The following is a 15,139-nucleotide window of genomic DNA, read 5'->3' as shown; positions in this document are numbered from 1 at the left end:
AGGACACAACAGACATGAAAAAGAAAAAAGAACAATGAAACCCTCGAATGCTGACAAGTGGCTTTTACAGGGGCATGAAGGTCCTGTGATGGGCATGGCTTGTGATGCATCAGGTGGATTGCTGGCAACATCAGGGGCTGACGGGAAAGTTCGTGTATGGGATGTGGATGGGGGCTTCTGCACTCATCATTTCGGAGGTTGTCACCAGCATTATGTTTCATCCTGACCCAGACCGGCTGCAGGTGAGATCTGGATTGCCATAATTACTAAGCTTGCTTCCTTGTCAAAATTACGTATTGTGTCTGAGTTTTCAGCTAACTGGCAAAACCAGAACACAGCTAACAATATCTTGGTCCATTGGGTTTCTCTTATTATGATTAGTTTTGAATGATTTTTTGTGAAAGTATTTTATATATTACATGGACTCACTTACATGTACATTGATAGTGTGGGTGTGTTTAAGTATCCCATAAGGATGCAGGCATCTTTTAGCTAATTTTTGGTGCATTTTAAAATTGACACCCATGTTACAGTTGCTTGACAGGGGTTCGTCAAGGCACAAAGATTCATACCAAATTATGATGCAAAATACCATTATCCAACTGTCATTGGAATCGTTTTTTAAAACTACACATAGCACACCTGGAAAGCTGATTCATCCTCTTTTCTCAGTTTTCCATTTATAATTTTAACAACTATTTGATTAGCATATTGATTGAGCTTTTCTATGTGAGTTTCACCTTGCTTATCTTAAACCCAGATAAGGGTTGGGAACTTGGGATGTGTCAGCAACCAGCGTAAAATGAGGATAAATCCTCACGATAAGAATGGATTCAGAGGATTCTATAGTTTACTTCAAGTAAGATTGATACGATGTAGCAGTTGTTGCTGTTATACGTATATCCAGTTTTATCATGATGTTTTAGTGGCCTGTGACATCACTGTTTCAGATCCGGATTGTGACCCTTTAACAAGTCCATCTCAGGCTAGGCTTTTATCTAGTAAAGGTTTTTATGATGTTCAAGATTTCAACACTGAATAGGCAATCATTATGCAGTCTGGTGACTCTTGTTATAGCATATAGAAGTGACGCAAACTGCATTTCTTATTAGGTGTTAGATATTGAGGATGAAAAAGGGAAGTTGTGAAAAAACTCCTATTTAGATTTTAGGCGATTTTTGCTTTTAATGAAACTGTTGATCTTCTGTATTATAATTAACTATCAAGTAAGCCATTTTTATGTAGCTGTTAGCTGAGTGCTATGTTGTGGTGGGCATGCTAAAGTAACTGCTTCTAATCTCTGGTTTCTCTGTGTTTCTTCTCTTCTTGTTGAACTAATTAGCCCAGTCTTTTGTAATAGTCTATAGTTGTTCTCTGGTGGTGATGATGGTTCAGTAAGGGTCTGGGATCTGACACAAAAGACAAAAAAGAAATGTCTGGCAAAACTAGAGAAACTTCAATCAACCGTCACTTCCATGGCAATATCCGACGATGGATGGACTTTGATCAGTGCAGGGAGAGACAAGGCATGTTCTCCATTTACTTATCTTTTTCTCCCATTTTATATTTGACTTGGGGGGCGGGGGGGGGGGGGTGTTAGGTTGAGGAAATAATTGCTACTGAGGTCATAAATAAAGTAACAAGGACTACAGGAAACTTTAACCATCTTGAGGCCTTTGAAAGATGACTCCAAGAATCTGAGCACAAAGTAGCAGCTTGAATCATGCAATGTATAAACCTGTAAAGAGCTTCTAACTATCTTTACAAAATAAATTTTTCCCCCCTGTCCAAACAAAAAAAACTCGGATTTCCAGATTGATATGAACTTATCAACAAGGATAGTCGACCTTCAGAGTGTAAGGCTTGAACGTACTCCATTGTCAACTTGCTAGAAATGAATTTAGCTCCTTTCCCTTTTGGTCTGGGTTGGGAGTTACTTGTGAAGGTATGCTCAATAAAATTTTATCAAGAGGGACTTGTAAAGTCAATGACCATTTTTATACCTTGGTCTTGTTGAACACCTGGTATTTTTTTTCACGCTTCGTCAACCGGAATTTATCTTAGTCACCAAAACAAGAAAATATTAAAGAATACCTTGTTGTCAAATAGTCGTGGCCTGTATTAGACATGCTAGGGGAGACTTCTAGAATGAAGGTAACTAATTGAATGTTGCTGTCTAAAGTCATCAGGTTGGAAGCTTCTTTTCTTTTCTTTTCTAGTTCTTCATGGAACACTTCTAACGCCATTTGTGGCACTTGCTGATACTGATACTAATGACAGGTTGTAAATTTGTATAACTTGCATGACTATGGCTGCCTGACCACCATACCAACACTTGAGTCAGTTGAAACCGTGTGTAGTATTGGTTCAGAGTCTCCTTTTGCTCCATGCCTAGCTTCATCAAAACATCCGCAGGCAAAGAAGAGAAGTGATGTACCATCAATTAATTTCATCACTGTTGGTGACAGTGGATTGGTGCGGATATGGAGTTCTGATAGGTACTTGAGAATCACTTTAATGTTCTTAAGAAGATAGAACGTTCAACCCTGTCGAAACGTGAAAGATACAGGAATTCATCTCTTTAATTGCCTTCTCCAACTGCAGTTTATTTGATCTGTTGTCTTCTAAGTGTTCTCATTTATTGTTGATTTCTCTTGCAGTAAGTAACTAGAGCTTTCCACGTGCTAATCATGTGATGTACTCTCTGGGAAATCATATTTTAGAAATACTATACATTGTCATGCTTATAGTTTATAAATTCAATTTGTATCATAGTAGACACTTCAGTCATGCGATTCCTGCATTTCTGTGTGAGATCATGGCAACTTAAACTAAACATTAGGCAAAAGAAGGGGCATAGTTCTCCTTCTCAAAAAGAAAAGAAGAGGCATAGTTTGTGCAGATCTTGAGAATAAGTTTTGGCTCTTTAGTTTGTTTATTCAAATTGAGGGAGAGACAATGTGAGATAGCGGGTTTAGAATGGACATTCACTGTAAAATAAATGCTTGGAATTTGTGAAAGTAGAAGGTATTTAAGGTATCCATTACTTTTGATTGAAAAATTTTAAGAGATTTATTTTGGTATGAAAAGAAAGAAAAGGAGGATTGGTGAAGCAAAATAGTTGCCTATATTAGTGGTGTGATGAGGAACTCAGCACTTCTCAAGCATTCTCTGTTCAATATTTTCTTGCTTCAACCCTCCTAAAATGCGGTGGCTTACTAAATCACTCGATATACTTGTGTAACAGGGCACTGTGCCTCTTTGAGCAGAAAACCTCCGATATCACCGTAAGCTCTGACAATGAAGATTCAAGGAGGGGCTTTATTTCTGCTTTGATTTTGCCTGCAAGTCAAGAGTTGCTCTGTGTTACAGCAGACCAGCAGTTTTTTCTATACTATCCGGAGGAATCTGAAGGTAGTATGAATCTATTTCTTAGGAAGAGGTTTGTTGGACACAATGAAGAGATTGCAGATATGAAATTTTTGGGTGATGATGAACAGTTCCTTGCCGCCGCAACAAGTGTAGACAGGTAAGTTCCTTAATGCTTTTCTGGGTTTAAACTATTGAGTAATGTATGGAATACTGCAGCTAATGGTCCGGCTTGTTTGGCCCATCGTGAAGTTTCTCTTCAGAATTTGACATCCTTGAATATCTTTTCTCAAAATTAAATGAATGAGTTGTGGGGGGGGGGGGGGGGGGGGGGGGTCATGAGATCTTCAATTTGACCCATCATTAGGTTCTGCTTTATAATTTTATGCATTTTCAATAATATCAATAAATAAGAACTGAGTAGATCCTCACATGTTACATATAATGCTTAATAGTCTAAACAGTTCTTCTTTGGTTTTTCATTACCTTTTACCTGAGTAGATAACATCCATGCTTAGTACTCCGTTCGGTTTCATTTATGTGACATAGATTTAGAAATTGCCTTCTTTGGTGTAATATTGTTGTATGTATCTAAGTAATAGTTGAAATTTAGTTTCAACAAAGCATTCATGTCACCACACTTTAAATTAGACTCTTTTCTGAGCTACTAAAATGTTGCACTTATATACAGGTGCGAGTGTACGATCTTCAATCAATGTCGTGCTCTTATGTATTGTCTGGGCACACTGATATTATTTTGTGTCTTGATACCTGTGTATCAAGTTCTGGAAGAACACTTATAGTAACGGGGAGCAAGGACAACAATGTAAGTCTGTCAAATTTTCTTTCTTCTCTTTAGACAAATATGCAGCATTTGATGTATGCCTTTTCCCTTTCTCTTATGTGCTGGTTTACCAAGATTTTACTTCACTATTCAAGATTAAAACCAATTTTTTCTGATATTCTTAATTCTGGTGTTTCCTTAGGTTAGGTTATGGGATTGCCAGAACAAGGCTTGTGTTGACATAGGCATAGGTCACATGGGAGCTGTTGGTGCTGTTGCTTTTTCAAAGAAACACCGGAACTTCTTCGTGAGTGGTAGTAGGTAACTGATTTTCCCTGAACTCTGCAGTGGGCATATTCTTCTTCTGCATATGCCTGTATAAACTTATGGGGCCGGCATCTTATCCAATCTACCTTTTCATAATCAAACTTATATGTCCTAGAAGACTAGTTTTAGCATCAGTTTTGAATTTTGGCTCACGATTGGGAATTTGTATAGGTGCAGTTTCAAGATCTCTTGCTTTTTTAGAATAGTTGATAATAGAATCTTTGCTATGTCCATTGTCCATTACAACTAAAACTATGATGCGTTGTTTTTTGCCCAAAAAAAATACAGGTGAAATGTGACTGTCTAATCTCCTTAAAAATGTTTTAGTAGTTCAAGCCTCCACGTTGTAAAGTGGATTGATCAAATCTCTGTGAATATTTATGCTATCGTTTGGCCCTTGAATGAGCCCCTTTATTTCCTAGATACTTCGGCAATAATTCTCTTCTGAATTACCGTGCTCCTCTTTTCTTTTTTGTAATCTAGTTACGCCACTATGATGCTTCTGCTTGATTGATATTTATATTATGTACCACGAATGAAGATTTAGTGCTGAATCGAGTTTGCCCTCGGTTCTGCTGACTTGAGTTGATATTTCTTTTACTGGTTGAGTGCAAATAAGATAAAAATTGTCTTTGTATCTGTACACAGTTTATTATTTAGCCTTAAATCGTATTTTCTTGAGGCTTCAAAATCTGTTAAATGATGATTGCTGAAGCAAACTGTTGTAGACGCATTGGTGGGCAAGACTTATGCCCGAAGGGAGCTAAATTAAATACTTGATTTCTATTTTATTCATAGCTTTCTGTTCTGTTATTTTTATTACTCTAGAATAAGGTTCACGCTTCCTAGTTTCTGAAGGATTATGCTTCCTGCTGCTGTAATAAGACTCCCTATTTAAAGGGGGATTTGGAGGAATAAAACCCTACATCATATTTCAACCAAAAACAAGAGATCAAAGTTCTCTCTTTAACGAGCTGAATTATATTCAAAATAGATCGATCTAAGAGCTCAAACACATGCAAGGGAAATTGGACGTCAATAGGTTTAGATTTTCCTGTTCATCATCCTATGACTCGATTCTTCTCTAGAAATCCTAACACATACTAATCTAAATGTTTCTTTATCATATTTTCTAGAAGTTATATCTTTTATCTTTCTACATTCTTCCAGTGACCGTACTCTAAAGGTATGGAATATGGATGGTGTCTCTGACAACAATGAAGAAATTATAACTCTGAAAGCAAAAGCCGTTGTAGCAGCACATGACAAGGATATTAACTCTTTGGCAGTAGCACCAAATGACAGTCTTGTTTGCAGTGGTTCCTAGGTTTGGAACATTGAGACATCTTATTTAAATCTTGGCATAAAAAGCTGCCAAAAGAGATGAATTTGTATCTTTTGCTTTGCGTATATTTTCTAAGCTCGTCCAATCTCGTCATATTTTACTAGGATCGCACTGCCTGCATATGGAGACTTCCAGACCTAGTGTCAGTGGTTACACTGAAAGGGCATAAAAGGGGGATATGGTCTGTGGAGTTTTCTCCAGTTGATCATTGCGTGATAACAGCTTCTGGAGATAAGACGATAAAGATATGGGCCATATCTAATGGATCATGTCTTAAAACATTTGAAGGGCATTTATCAAGTGTGTTAAGAGCATCGTTTCTTACCCATGGAACCCAGTTTGTTTCTTGTGGTAATATGACATCACGAAGCCATTATAGCTCCATTGTGTTGATTTGTCTGTTTCTCATTGCTACTTTTGCTCAAAGATATGACCCTCTCTCCAGGTGCTGATGGTTTGGTGAAGTTGTGGACAGTTAAGACCAATGAGTGTATCGCAACATATGACCAACGTGAGGATAAGGTGATCAAGTATTTATGTTATTTAATTTAAATATCTATTGTCTTATAATAGAGCTTTTTTTTAATCTCCCCATCCTGGAAAAACTAGTTGATCTAATTTATTAGTCGACTTGAGTAGTTAATATGGTTCTTGAGCACTGCTATGGTTGCCAGTAATATAGTGATGTTTGACTGCATCACCAAAGATTTGATGAATAAATTTTACAACTGTCATTTGCATTTGGCTTACATTTTCTTGACATATATTTTCCACACAATGGATAATTAATTTGCTGTTTTCTCCTCTAACGGGCAATCCAGATATGGGCCCTTGCTATTGGTAAGAAAACAGAAATGCTTGCAACTGGCGGTGGTGATGCGGTGATCAATCTGTGGCATGACTCAACAGCTTCAGATAAAGAGGAAGCTTTTCGTAAAGAAGTAAGTGTATCTTGAAATCATATTCATCGAACAGCAATTGTTCGGAGTTACTTGATAAATATAATTCTACCAAGGCATTAGTTTCTGTAGCAAAAAGATATTTTATGGGCATTTAAATGCCCCAGTGAGGTCCTAATGGCTTGATCACATTGCATTTCGTCTCCCAAATGTCTATGGCAATTTTGAAGGGTGCTGCTTGCGCTCTTACCATTCTCAAAAAAGAAAAGAAAATGAAGGATGCTGCTTGTGTTCTAGTTTGTAGTTGCATGCTGTTAGCTTACTTGATTAACAGTATAACCTCCTTATTTGCATCTGTCTGCTAAAATCTTCGAGGGAATTGAGAACAGTTCTGTGAATAATTCAAGGTGCCTATGGTTTTACAGGCATATTATGAATATCGGATTAGTTAATTAGGTGCTACTAGCTATTATTTCATTAATTATACTGAAAATTACTACAAAACTTTCATCTGATGATATTATGTTGCTCGTGCAGGAGGAAGACGTTCTGCGGGGTCAAGAGTTAAAAAATGCTTTAATAGATGCTGACTACACAAGAGCCATCCTAATAGCAATTGAGCTTCGAAGGCCGCATGGCATTCTAGATATATTTGGTGAACTCTGCAGGTAGTCCTGACTTGTCCATTTTTTTAAGTGATGGTTCTAAATTTATTTTCCCTTTGTGGTTATTGATGGCTGATGTAAATGCTATTGTATCACTACTTTCGTCTGATATCTAGCTCTTGGCAGGAAGAGTGCTGGAGATCAGATAGGAAAAGCACTTGAGACTCTTTCTGAAGACGAGCTTCGGTTGCCTTTGGAATATGTCAGGGAATGGAACACGAAGCGAAAGTTTTATCATATTGCACAGTTTGTTCTTTACCAGGTGTTGAAGATTCCTGATATTGAGGTACTATTGCGTCTTCCCCATAAATACTATAAAATTTGGGCTTTAAAAAATTGTTTAGTAGGTTCATTGAATTACATAGTCCAGAAGATTTTTACCATACAAGTAAAGTCCACTAACTGCCCAATGAGACCTCTGTAAATATTTCTCCATTGCTTTGACAGGCCTTCAAATTGTTATCATACTGCATGCTAATCTCTATCAAGAAAAAAGTGGTTTCATATATTAGCTTGGTATATCGGTCTTGTATCGGTATTTCAAGTTCATTTAGTTGATTGGCTGCTTGTTCTTAATGCTTGAGTACACAATACATTGGACTTAAGCATGTCTAACATCAATCTATTGGTGTTACTCTTTAACGACATGCTGTTCATTTTGCTAAGTTTGGAACTATTTTAACTTATAAATGATTTCCTTAGAGATCTTACCTTTTCCTTGTCATTTTTTTTTAAAATAGAAGGTAAAGGGCATTGAAGAACTGCTTGAAGGTATTATACCTCATACTCGGAGACATTTCGATAGACTAGATAGATTAGAAAGAGAAAGTTTTCAGATGGACTACACTTTGGCTAGAATATCTGTCATTGAGCCAGAAGAGAACGAGGGAAAATTTGAGAACAAGGATGCCACACTTTCTACTGGTGCAGATAGTGATGAGCAGTTAAGTGAGATTGTTCCACCAATGGAGCAAGAGCAACACCATGAAGACCAAAAAGAGAAAAAATCATCAAAAAAGCGAAAATCGCATATACCAAGAGATATCTCCGGTAAGAAAGTGAAGGGGCAGCAGTGTACGTGGTCGTTCAAGTGATACTCCGTCCCAGTTTATGTGGCATCATTTAACTAGGCATGAAGTTTAAGAAAGAAAGGAAGACTTTTGAAATTCGTGATCGAGAACAAACTTTAGATATTTGTGTGGGTGTAAATCATCTCATAAAGTTAAATTGTTTCTAAATATAGAAATGTGACATTTTTTTGGGACAAACTAGAAAACAAAGTGTGCCACATAAATTGGGACTGAGAGAGTATTAGACTAATTCTATGAGGATTTTTTATTGGGACGAGTAAAGAAATGGAGAGTTTTGTTTACTACTACTATTGCATTAAAATAAACAATTAACTATTTTAAAAACTAGAGACTTGCAATTTATGAACTTTTACTCAGATGACATGAATATTTCATGTAATTTTGTTTGACCAATCGTATTGGGTTCTATCCTTACGCCTCTTAATACAAATTATTTATGGTTGCTGATTGACCGGATCAAATTCCAAATAAAATTGTTTGTTTTACGTGCATCATAAATCAATCTTAATGAGACATCTATTTTGTATAATGTTGTTATCTAGTAATGAATAAAATTTTGTTTCACAAAAAAAAAAAAATGTCATTGCTAACCTTCCATTTGCGGATACATTACCATTTAATTTGTTTTTGTTAAGAAAGCATTACACTTTTTAAACTTTTGAATGCTTTATATAAAATAAAAGAAACGCAATTTTATCTTTACTTGTACATTTTATATGTAATATTCTTTATTCACGCGCTTTGCACGTGTATCTTATGTGAATGAGTACGTACAAGTATCATATATATATATATAAAGGGCTTATTATTCATACCATTATTTCGAATACTACCCAAAAATGTTTTTGATTGACTTAATATGATTTCTGAATTTGCCTTCAACTCCTATATATATATATCTTATTATCTTTTTTTTTTTTTTGGATTATAATTAGCAAATATTCTTGCTCTTAATATAAAAAAGGTTAATGATTCACTTTAAACACAACTAACTCAATAATGTTCGAACCTACAAAATGAAATTTAGAAAACGGATCCTATAAAGGTAGATTTAAGGTCTACGTATATATTTCCCTTTTCAGATTTCACTTGTAAAACTATACTAGGTATGTTGTTGTTGATGTATAGAGTCGAATATGTGATGAGTTTTTTTTGGAGTCATGCGTGGCCCTTATATCCAAAAAATGAAATATATATTGCTATTTCTAATAGGTATATTATGCATGTATTTTAAAGACAGTTGTAGAGACAAGTTTACTGTCACATCAATCATCGAATATAAGATTAGTGTCATTCTCGAATTTTGATGGAATAGCTCACCCACCCAAAACAGTATATCTCATGGGTGATTTGATGGCTGAAAAACAATCCTTTTAGTTTGTTTTGACATATGGCAGAATCTTAAAAAAAAAATATTAGAGTTAATAGTTCGCTCTATTTTCTTTTATACGAACAACAATTATAGACGCCTTTTGTCAAAAAGAATTCTCTTGCGCAACTCATCTATAAGAGTTTCTATCCGCACATGCCAAATGAGATGGAATTTATTCTTGCTTTAACTTAGAATATTATTGTGTAAATTTTATTTTCACATTAAAAACTAATTATTTTCAATTAAATTTCAAACTGTGATTAAATTTTGTTTACCGGTCCAAAGATTTACTAGCCCACCCAAATTTGATTCCCTTTTTTGTATTGATGACTCATTTTATCCACTCGTTTGCTTATTATCCAAGTTCATATGAGTGGTTCATTAATATGGTTTTTCTGTTAAATCAGATTCATCATTGCAATTGCAAGTTTGCTAACTGAAAAACTGACCCTACTGATTCTTTTGACTCGTTGGCTGTGTGTAATAAGTATTTCATAGGAACATTATTTAGATAATTATAACAGCAAATTATCTTTATATAGTTTAACTGGTTCTTTCGGTAGCTTATTTGAGGTGAGTTATGCAGATATTAATCCTGCATAAGTAATTTGGTAGTTAGTTAGGAAGTAGATTATTCATATATAAAATTAATACGGTGTTTGGTTTGTAATTTAAAAACCCGCATAATTAATATATGTATAAGTTATGAGAGAATCTATGTATTAATTTATGCGGGATATAAGGTGGATAATTAATACATGAATAACTAAACTCCGCATAACTAATTCCTACATAAAATAATATATATATTCCTTCATAAGGTATACATATTTCTCATTCAAGTTATCACACGTTCAATATACACAACTAGGTGGAGTTGGTTAAAATAACCTGATTTAAAAATTTAAACTATATCATACACACATTTTCCATGATTGAAACTTTTATTTTTAGTGTTAGATGCTTGATCTTCTTGCTTATGATTGTGATAAAAATTGATGTGTTTCCATTTGGGCTCATATTTTGGTGGTTCAACATGTGTTCGGTATTCGTTTTGGAGCTCAATTAATTTAGATTTACGTTGAGAATTCCACTTTGGAGTAGATTGCTCCCAACCAAAAACGACTTTATTTCGACCGCTTGAACTCGAAAATCTGGTTAAGGATATGGGTTACTTACAACTTCATGTCTTCACATCAACCTTTGATGGTAGTCATTTGTGCTATTTTTTCGGTCTGTTATCCGATAATCAGTATCTGCTTTAGAAAACAAACTAATTCGAATTCACACCGAGAAGTTTAAATTTTGGGTAAAATGCTTCTACTAAAGACAACTTCATTTCAAGGGTCAAACTCTAGATTTGCGGTTAAGGATGATTAGTACTTACCACTTCAACACAACTTCTGGTACGGTGGTAGTCATTTGTTTTTTTTTTTGTGCCTCTCATTAGGTATTTACTACCCGTTTTAAAACCCGATTAATTTAGATTTATGCCAAAAAGTTTCACTTTAACGTAAAACCCTTTTTATCAAAAAAACGACTACATTGTTGTGCCCTCGAACTCTGAAATTTTTAATTAAGGATGTTGAGGGGCAGACTGATAGTCATATGTGGTCATTGATGCTTAAGCCTAAATCTAGGAGACAACAACCAACCAATTTGCCAACCTGTAAAGCTCAACCTAATTAATTGTGTAGTGGTCGTTTGGTTTAAGGTATAACATGGGTTATGCCGGTACTAATTTTTATACCACGTTTGGTATAAGGTATAGATTTATCCTGGGATTATTTTATACCTTGTACCAAACGTGGTATAAAAATTAGTGCTGGAATAACTCAACTTATACCTTCTTAACCCACTTATACTGGTATTATTTTATACCATCTTTCAGATGGTATAAAATAATACCAACAGATGGTATAAATTAGTCCCGGGATTGTAATCCCGGGACTATTTTGACCTCAAACCAAAAATCCCGGGACTATTTTGACCTCAAACCAAAAATCCCGGGACTATTTTGACCTCAAACCAAACGACCACTTATTACTCCAAGCTTGTTTTGTGGAGTGGGGACACAACATATGACGAAACAAAAGTGATAGTGCACAGCTTTTTTGGTTAATCCCCCATGTTATACAACAAGGTAAAGAAAATATTCTTTTCCTTCTAAGAATAATGTCCAAGTTCAAATTAGGATACTGAATAGGAAATGAACAAAATTTTGCGGGAACAATTCTCGGCTCAATAAAATTATTTTTTAAAATATTGTTTGAAAGAAATGCAAAAGTAAAAGCTATGATGAAAATTTGAAGAAAGAAAAGTACTGGAATAATATTTTTAATTCCGATAATCAAATGGCCTAGTCTTTGATGTGAGCTAAAATTCAAACAATCTTTTAATTTACTAACTATAACTTAACAATTAAATATTATATAAAAAGTACAATAAACGACGATTACATAGTTAAAAATATTTAATAGATATATTTTAGACATTCTTTAATATATTATATAGTTAAGAAAAAGTTGGTTGTTTAGCATTGTCGGCGAAATAGGTTTCTTCCTATTAACTGACAAATTCATTCTCTATTTGCTATTTGTAGAACTATTAATATTAATCAGTGTTGCAGTTGGATAGTTGCTTTCATCTTTGCTACATTTACTCATTTGAGCTCCCAAACAAAGGACTATGGCCCCATGGATATTATATTTATCTAGTCCTATGCTATTTGTGCACCATCTGGTCCTATAGTTTTATGTGCTAATTAATTGTATAAAAATTTATATGATTAAATTATTTAATAGATAACTTTATTTCATAATGTTAGTATGTACAAAAGTTGTGTTCGTATATGCGCTCTGCTTTGCAAATTTATCATTGACAAGGTTCAAGGGCGAAGGTAAAATACATGTTACGAGTTCACCCGAATATAGCAATTTTAATTTATACTTTATATGTGTGAAAATATGCACTAAATACAAAAAATAAGCTTTGAACCCGGATATATCAAATTTGTTGTAATCAAATAATCTCATAAAATATTCCAGATATTCTTATTTATCCCATTCGAGTACCAAACAATCCCTAATTATTTTACTCTGTTTAAGTTTAAACTCTCTCATTTTTCTCACTTTCACTTTCATCTCCACAGTTCAAACTTTCACTTTTTCTTCTCAATCAACCAACACTTTTTCTCTCAATAGATCTGACTCGTTTCACCGGATCGGAGCCCCAATTGACCCCCTCCAATGGAGGCGGCGCTTGAACTAGCCCGTGCAAAATGCTATTAAGCCCCACAAATATTATACTCCAATTTATATATTTTCTTCCGTAAATCCAACAACACCCAATTAATTAATCCCCAACTCTCATTATGCTATTAATTTTTCTTACTAATTATTTTACTCTATTCAAGTTTAACTCTCACTTTCTTCTCGACAGTTCAAACTTCACTTTCCTCCCAATCCACCATTTCCAACTTTTCTCTCATACAGATCTAACCTGTTTAACCAGATCAGACCACCCGATAATCCGACTGACTCATTCCAATGAAAGCAGCGCTTGAATTAGCGTGTGCAAAAGACACGAAATCTCAAATGGCTGATGTAGAACATCTACATCAAGTTCTAGAAGCTTCTAGAAAAAATCTAACATCTATCGAGGTTACTTCGCTAGTTGATGTTTGTTTAGATCTTTTAAAAGATAATAATTAGTGTTTCACGAGGTGCTCTACAGCCACTTGCTTCCACTGATGTTCTCTCCGCTAAGCATTTGGAGTTGCACTATATTTGAGGATTTAATATTCCACTTTCTAAAATTTCCTATGGAATGAGAAAAAAAAAATTAATAAAAAAGAAAAAAATAACACTGCACAAAGCCACAAGTATTATACTCCAGTTTATATATTTTCTTTCCTAAATCTAGCAACACCCAATTAATTAATTCGCCAACTCTCATTATTATATTAAAACTTCGGTAAAGGTTCAAATATGCCCCTGAACTATACGAAATTGCACACATTTGTCCGTCATTAAAAGGTTGGTGCAAAGATGCTCCTAACGTTTTTTTTCCGGCTATATATGCCCTTGAGTTAACGGAAAATATTGGAGGACATATTTGTTTAGTTCGCATAGTATAGGAGCATATTTGAGCCTTTGAAATTCCTGAATATTACGGCATAAGTAGTTCTCAGATTTTTTTGTAGTGCATTTTATGCTAGCCAATAATTTATTGCAATTGCATTTTGAAACTCCACACTTATCGTACAACCTCTCACTTTTCTCTCTTATTCTTTCACTTGTTTATGAAATGTCGGAAGCTTCGAGTTCTTCAAATAGTTATGGAAGGATTTGTGGATGTGGAGTTGTGGAAGGGTTTGTGGACGTGGAGTTACTGCACTCCATCTCACTTATGAGCTTCAAATAATTCTACTAAATTTCGGTTATGCGTGAAATTCACGAAAGAGCCAAATCACATTGAATGTTATGTAAGAAACTGTATAAATGCTTAAGATGTGATACTCTTTCTATTATTATTATCAAAATTTTGAGCACCGCGAGAGACATTTTTTCATATGTCATAAGTCTAATATAAGTTATGTCTAATATAAGTTATCTTTTTTTTTTATGTTTATGTTTTATTGCGGTAATTGTTGCATTCATTATTGTGTAGATATTGGGACTGAGAAGACAAAAAATATCCAGAAAGAACAACAAATTGAAAAATAAAAATGGTATTATCATTAGTAAAAAAAATCTTTTGAAAATGGAAAATGATGCTCTTGTTGTGAAAACAGTCTTTAAAAGATGTTTGTAATTGCATCTGCTCTTTTAGCTGTATAATTTTGATGTAATACAATGGTGGATGGATTGTAATTACAAATGTTTTTTTTTTTATGTTTTGGAATGCAATGATATTTTGTGCCATAATATTCAGTAATTTCAAAGGCTCAAATATGCCCCTATACTATGCGAACTGAACAAATATGCCCTCCAATATTTTCCGTTAACTCAAGGGCATATATAGCCAAAAAAAAAAAAATGTTAGGGGCATCTTTGCATCAACCTTTTAACGACGGGCAAATGTGTGCAATTTCGTATAGTTCAGGGGCATATTTGAGCCTTTACCGTTAAAACATTCTTATTACTATCAATTTATGTGATACAGATAAAATTTCATATTCAAATTTCTAAATTTTGATCTTAAATTTTAAACTTATATTTGAAAACTAATAAAAATTACTATAAATCACAATAATTAACAATTTAAAAGATATATATATATAAAT

At 34.4% G+C, this 15,139-nt stretch overlaps 1 pseudogene; it reads left to right on the top strand.

The window, feature by feature from the left end:
* The first annotated feature begins 334 nt into the window (after positions 1-334).
* LOC132605702 (protein TORMOZ EMBRYO DEFECTIVE-like) lies at positions 335-8,925 on the top strand (annotated as a pseudogene).
* Positions 8,926-15,139: the final 6,214 nt, after the last annotated feature.

The sequence above is a fragment of the Lycium barbarum genome, chromosome 8, assembly GCF_019175385.1.
Source record: "Lycium barbarum isolate Lr01 chromosome 8, ASM1917538v2, whole genome shotgun sequence".
Classification (NCBI taxonomy): Eukaryota; Viridiplantae; Streptophyta; class Magnoliopsida; order Solanales; family Solanaceae; genus Lycium; species Lycium barbarum.
This window is presented reverse-complemented; position numbering and strand designations above follow the sequence as displayed.